Source organism: Marmota marmota, unplaced genomic scaffold (genome assembly GCF_001458135.2).
Source record: "Marmota marmota marmota unplaced genomic scaffold, marMar, whole genome shotgun sequence".
In the NCBI taxonomy this organism is placed as follows: Eukaryota; Metazoa; Chordata; class Mammalia; order Rodentia; family Sciuridae; genus Marmota; species Marmota marmota.
This window is the reverse complement of record NW_026000185.1, coordinates 20,319,384-20,326,156: the sequence shown is the minus strand read 5'-3', so window position 1 is coordinate 20,326,156 and position 6,773 is coordinate 20,319,384. Positions and strand designations below refer to the sequence as shown.

The 6,773-nt window shown below is 51.8% G+C and overlaps 1 pseudogene; it reads left to right on the top strand.

Annotated features, from left to right (window-relative positions):
• The first annotated feature begins 1,156 nt into the window (after positions 1-1,156).
• On the top strand, positions 1,157-6,281 carry LOC107146905 (annotated as a pseudogene).
• The last annotated feature ends 492 nt before the right edge of the window (positions 6,282-6,773 follow it).

Here is a 6,773-nt window from a genome sequence, read left to right as displayed (position 1 = left end):
ATGTACAAGTGTACCCTTTTCCCCACATCCTCACCAGCACTTGTTATTGTTTGACTTCATAATGGCTGCCATTCTTACTGGAGTGAGATGGTATCATAGAGTGGTTTTAATTTGCATTTCTCTGATTGCTAGAGATGTTGAGCATTTTTTCATGTATTTGTTGACTGATTGTATATCCTCCTCTGCGAAGTGTCTGTTCAGATCCTTGGCCCTTTTGTTGAATTGGGTTATTTGTTTTCTTGTTGTTTAATTTTTTGAGTTCTTTGTATGCTCTGGAGATTAGAGCTCTATCTGAAGTGTGAGGGGTAAAAATTTGTTCCCAGGATGTAGCCTCCCTATTTACCTCTCTTGTTGTTTCTCTTGCTGAGAAAAAAACTTTTTAGTTTGAATACGTCACTCAGGGAGATTCTCAGGGAGTTAGAAATAAAACATAGACACACAATTTTGCTTTAAACCCAAGCTCTGGGATGGCTCCTCTTGCTCTCTGCCTCAACCTTCCCAGTGGGGGAGCTTGGATCTACATGAGAGGAAAGAGAGAGAGAGAGAGAGAGAGAGAGAGAGAGAGAGAGAGAGCGCAAGCACACTTTGGAATGGGCTTTTATTGGGGAACTCTAAATTCTGGGGGAAATCCTGTCCAATGAAGGTCAAGGAGGGCAATGTTTTAAGGACAGGTGAGGTGATTGGATCCCTGGGGTTGTGGAGAGACATGCCTCTACACGAAGACACCATCCCTGGAACCCAAAAAGGGCAGGGCAGTCTAGCAGCATGGCTGCTGCCTGAGGCCTCAATTGCCCAGCCAGGGAGGGACTCAGTCACATGGGAGGTTGGTCTCCCACATTCCACTCTTCACACTCAATTCCAGGAGGGCAGTTCTTGTTTGCACTTTTAGAATAGAGTCCACCTCAGGGCAGAGGTTCAATCAATGCAGAATTAACCTGGAGGCCTGGCTTCCACTGAGCTCTCAGGAAGTGTAAATAACATATCTCCTGCCATCCTTTCCTTATCTGCCACCACTGACTGTCCCCTGTGTTGCCACATCCTGGCTGTCCCCTAAAGACTCATGTGATCTGCCTGGCAGAGGAGTTCCTGAGGAAGAGCCAGGGCAGCTTCTGCCCCTGAGGGCCAATGTCCTAGGTGAGTGCTGTCCTCTTTCTAGTCTTGCCTAGCTCTGGAGAGAGGGTGCCCAGTGGTCCAGTCCAGGCTGGGGCAGCTGAATCCTTGGCACCCAGAGCCAGGGCTGCAGGGAGCTTGACAAACTGACTCTGTATCATATGCTACCAAGAGCACCCTTGACAGCTATGAGAACTCACTGCTTTGGGAGTCAATTGGCTGTGCCAGGTGGGCACTGAGGAAGATGGCTTGGAACTAGAAGAGGTGAGAGGTTATTTTGGCCACACCCTCCCTACCCACATTCATCCCCTAGGCTGCCTTTGACCATGCTCCTATCTCCACAGGAATACTGGACAGACATGCAGGAAACCTCAGCCTCCCCAACCCTGACCCTGTGACTTTTCTCAACATCTTTTATTTTTGGTACTGGGTACTGAACCCAGGGGCACTCAACCACTAAGTCACATCCCCAGAACTTTTTATATTTCATGTAGAGACAGCATCTCGCTAAGTTGCTTAGGGCCTCACTAAGTTGCTGAGGCTGTCTTTGAACTCGAAATCCTCCTGACTCAGCCTCCCGAGCCACCGTTTTACAGGTGTGTGCCACCATGCCCAGCCCTACAACTTTTCTTTACCACTCCCCTCCACCACAGATGGGACAGTTTTTATTTGAGTGCAATCAAAAAAGTTTTGTGTCAAGGGAAACTTATGGTATCTGCAGGGAGGCCACTGTCAAGGGAACAGAAATGGGAGGAGAGACCACTGGCCCAAACATGTGGCCAGCCTCTCCCCTGCCTGGAAGCCCCCTCTGCCTGGCTTTGTCCAGCTTGGCGCTGAGGACACATTATTCTAGGGGGGCTCAGGAGACTCCCACTTTCAGTGTCCAGCTAGAATTTGATTGTAATCCAAATAGATAAAGGCAGAGAAGGTGGGGAGCTCTCCCTCCATATGACCTTGTAATCTTCCTGTCCAGCCTCCTCAGCCCAGGGAAAGAAAAGCACCTGTGGGCTGTGCTCCACCAGCCGTGAGCCACGCTCCTTGAGGTCCTACAGGAGCCATGAAGCAGGGTCTACTCCAAGGCTAGTAGGCTCTGGCATCCTTGTCTTTCCCATCCCATGCTGCCTCAAAACAGCCTTGCTTGTTCTGCTCTTCCCCCAGTCCCTTGGCCCCGCCCACTCAGCACTCTGGACTTACCCTGGTTTTCAGAATCTGCAGATCCCAGAATACCAGAGGCTGCTCTGGCCTGAGCCCTTGGTGTCCAAGACACTTGCCTGGAGCCAGCAGAAAGGTGAGCTGACCTGCACCCCATCTTTCCCCTCTGCTCTCCCTCTTTTACATGGTCCATTAGAAAAAGCTGTGTGTTGCCTCTCCTGAAGGCATGCGTGTAGGGAGCACTTCAGAAACCAGATTACAGCTGAGAACACATGTGACCCCTGGGCTCTTTCTCCTCATCTCACTCCTTTGGTTTTCTATGTGAAACCCATATGTTGAGTTTTATGAAAGGTGTGTGTCTGGGCCTGAAGCAGGGGCACAGTGACATCCCCACTCCTCAAACCCTACCCTTTTTTGAGGGCACAATTTCCAGTGCTGCCTCCTCATCCCTTCTACTTTGGACCTAAAACCTCTGCTCAGAGAACAGAGCCACACTCTCCACTCCACACCTACATATACCTCCTGCATGCCCACAAGACCAGGACCTTGAGAGGCCAGGTGAATGCCAGAGTTGGGGTGGCTGGGCCAGACCCCCCTTGTCCTGCCCAGCTCCTGATTCCAACGTCTTCCAAGTGCTCCTAATGCTTGAACAGGTCCCTTGTCTGGGACTACTACCCTTTCTGTTCATTCCCCAAGGACACCCCCATCTCAAAAGGATAAATCCAGCCTGGTCTGGGTCTCCCTCTTCTCTTCTGCTGAGTCATCAGAATTTTGCTCATTCACATGCAAATGTGGCTTCCCAGCAAGTTCCCCTGCTCAATTGTCATGTTCGTCTTGAAGCCCAGAGGGAGCTAGACTGGACAAATGGGGTTCCTGCTCAGGCTGGCCTAGTGTGTTTCTGGATGTAAAGGGCCCCTGGAGCTCTGGAAGGGACTCAGCACAGAGAGGAGCCCACGGAGTGTAGGCTGTGACATGAGCACAAAGTCTCATGTCAAGTTGACCAACGAGCAATTAGGCCAGGCAGGCTGGGCAAGGACAGTCAGTGGTCTCCGTGGTAGAGGTCTTAGCTAGCAGGTAGAAACCCTGGGTTCCATCCCTTGTACCATAAACCTTCAAAACAAAACAAACAAAATAAGGGAGACAGACAATGGAGGAATTTCTCATATGCTGAAGTACTTGCTAGGATTTTCTGGAAAGATTCCACAACTGTTTCTGAACTGTAGCTCCAGAGATGGCTTCTATGGCTCTGGGCTGTGCCAGGGCACTGGGGTCCTGGAAAGCTCTGCAGGTGAGCAGCAGGTGCAGCCTGAGCTGTGAACCACTGCACTGGGGATAGATCTGACTTCTAATCCAGCTGCCACTTACTAGCTTAGTGAGATTGGGCAAATACAGGACCTCCTGAAGCCTCAGTATCTCAGAGCAACCATCCAGCAAATGCTGTTTTGTGATGGGACTCAGAGAAGCACACCAGGCGCTGGTCCCTGACTCGGCAGCATGGAGCGGGTCCAGGATATCTACCGCCAGCCGCTGGTCAATGTGAAGGGGGTCCCGCTGATCAAGTACGTTGGAGAGATGGTGGAGTCAATTCAGAGCTTCCAAGCCTGGCCTGATGACGTGCTCATCAGCAACTTTCCCAAGTCTGATAAGTGAGGAGAGCCCATTGGGGCTGCAGGGTCCACCTTGATCAGCAGGGCCTGGCCCTCCACTCTGGTCACTTCTGTTTCTCTCTCTTTCCAGGTAGCACATGGGTAACTGAGATCATGGAAATGATCTACCAGGGTGGTAGCCTAGAGAAGTGTCACCGGGCCCCAATTTATGAATGGGTGCCTATCCTTGAGTTGAAATGGCCAGGGCTTTCCACAGGTGAGTGGTAGGATTCTGGGGGAGGTGACCTTAGAGGAATGGGCTCCACCTCATCACATCTTCTCCTGCCTGCACCTTAGGTATAGAAATTTTGAAAGATACACCTGCCCCTTGGCTCCTCAGAACACACTTGCAACTGACCCTGCTTCCCCAAAGTTTTCTGGATCAGAAGGTGAAGGTGAGTGGCAGGGGACTCACTAGGCCATTCCAGCTTTGTCTCTACTCAAGTGGAAAGACAACCTGTCCTCACTGTGGTGGGCAAAACATGAGGAGAGTGAGACTCTTCAGTTCAGACCTGAGGACAGGGGAGCCCTGCGGCTCAGAGGCTCTCAGAGGAGCTGGAGGGTCCTCTGCCTGCCTTGTTCTCATCTGGGTGTGTGGGGTAATTCAAGGGGGGTAAGATTAGTATGAAGTAAGGCTCCAGAGACCAGCCAGGGTTTTCACATCAAAGCTGAGTTCAGGGACTGAGGTTGTGGCTGGGTGGTAGAGCACTTGACTAGCACATGTGAAGCACTGGGTTTGATTCTCAGCACCACTTAAATAAATAGATAAATAAATAAATAGATAAATAAATAAATAATAAAGGTATTGTGTCCATCTACAACAAAAAATATTTTTTAAAAATCTAAGTTCAGATCCCAGCTGCCATAGCCATCCCTGAGGTCTCCAGCAAGTCAGCCTCAAGGCCTCAGTGTGTTCCCTTGTCAAGCTGAGAAGGAACTCCCCCTATGGGTGCTGTGAGCAGGCCAGGCAGGCAGGAGGGCAGGCAGTCCTGGGGTGTGCACGTGGGGTGGTGTAGCTGGCAGTGGTGTCGTCTGTCCCTGCAGGTAATCTATGTTGCCCGCAACGCAAAGGACGTGGCTGTCTCCTATTACAACTTCTACAAAATGGCCAAGGGACACCCTGAACCTGGCACTTGGGACAACTTCCTGGAGAAGTTCATGGATGGACAAGGTGGACCCCAACATGGAGGAAGCAGAGGGATGGAGCTGAGGAAGCCCACCTAAAACTCATACCAATTGGACTTTACTCCTTCCCCAGTGTCCTTTGGGTCATGGTACCAGCATGTGCTGGAGTGGGGGTAGCTGAGCCGCACCCACCCTGTGCTCTACCTCTTCTATGAAGAGCTGAAGGAGGTGAGACTGCATTCTAACACTTCTCTGCATGTCCTATCTGGGGGACAGGAACATCAGGGGACCTGCCCAGGCCCTCAGGACCCTCCCCATTGGTAGGCCCACCCAATCCAGGATTCCCCACACTCTTCCCATTCCTGGCCACAGAGCCAGCTCAGCTCAGGACCCAGCACAGGCCTTATCTCCTAGCACCTGGGTCAGCTACACATGTGGTCACAGATGAGCTGTTTGTTGTTCTCATGTCTTCCTGCCAGGGCCTGTGCCATGCCTGGGACCACAGTTCTAAAGGAAGACTGTCCCTGTCCTCTCTCCTAAGGCACCAAGCAGGGCTCACTCCAGGACCCTAAGGCTGAGAGCTAGTCTTTTTGCTCCAGGGAAAGAGGCCCAGAGCGAAGAGTTAGGGCTGGGAAGTTTCCAAGTGGAAGGGGCCAGCTCCCCGCTTGTGACACCAGAGAGGGGACTTCCCTTGTGTTTGCACTGTAAGTAATCCAGGCCCCCTCTAATGAGCCTGTCTCTTGTTTCAGGACCCCAAAAGGGAGATTAAAAAGATCCTGGAGTTTCTGGGGCGCTCCCTGTCAGAGGAGACAGTGGATCACATTGTCCAGCACACATCCTTCAAGGAGATGAAGAAGAATCCCATGGCTAACTACACCACCATACCAACTGAGATGATGGACCACAGTGTTTCTCCCTTCATGAGGAAAGGTGTGTGCTGGCCAGGGTGGGTGTCTGGAGAAGGGAGGGTGGAAGCAACTGCCAGAGCGTGCCCTGAGCCACCTGGGACCACCTGTGTGGGTGGGACCTAGGCCACTTTCTTTCCCTCCCCAGGCATCGTGGGGGACTGGAAATCTGTCTTCACTGTGGCCCAGAATGAGCGCTTTGGTGCCCACTATGCTAAGAAGATGGCAGGCTGCAAGTTCAACTTCCGTTGGCAGCTCTGAGTGGTGTCGTGGGGAGCCACTGCAGGGGGAGCATGGGCACAAGCCTGACCCATGACCTCAGGAATAAAACATGATGTGTCCAACAAGAGGCTCTCTTGGAATCCAGGAGGAAACTGAGACAAAGTAAATCCCATTGGGACCAAGTAGGGACCTTGACCCCGCAGCTTGTGGTGCTCACCAGCCCTGCCTGGGTGGGAAAGTGGGTGTGCAGAGGGATGGCCCAGGGACATGAGAGAAGAGGATCCTGTAAGACGCTCTGTTGCCTCCTCCCTCTAGTCTCCCAGACAACTTCCCTTATTTTTGGACTTCCTATAAGCCACCACATACCTCTGGGTTACACTGAGTGGAGGGGAGCAGCCATCTGCATAGGAGGTGTCTTCAAACAGGATGGAGTTTACATCCAGGGCCTGTAGGATGCAGATAGGACCAGGACCCCTTCCTACTCCCTGCTGTCCAGAGCTGGTCCTCAGTGAAGGTGTCCTAGGGCAGAAGACAAAGAGCAGTGGGAAGGAAGGATGAGATGAGACTCCATCCCCAAGGGTCATGGTAGAACAGCAAGGTGTCTGGTACCATT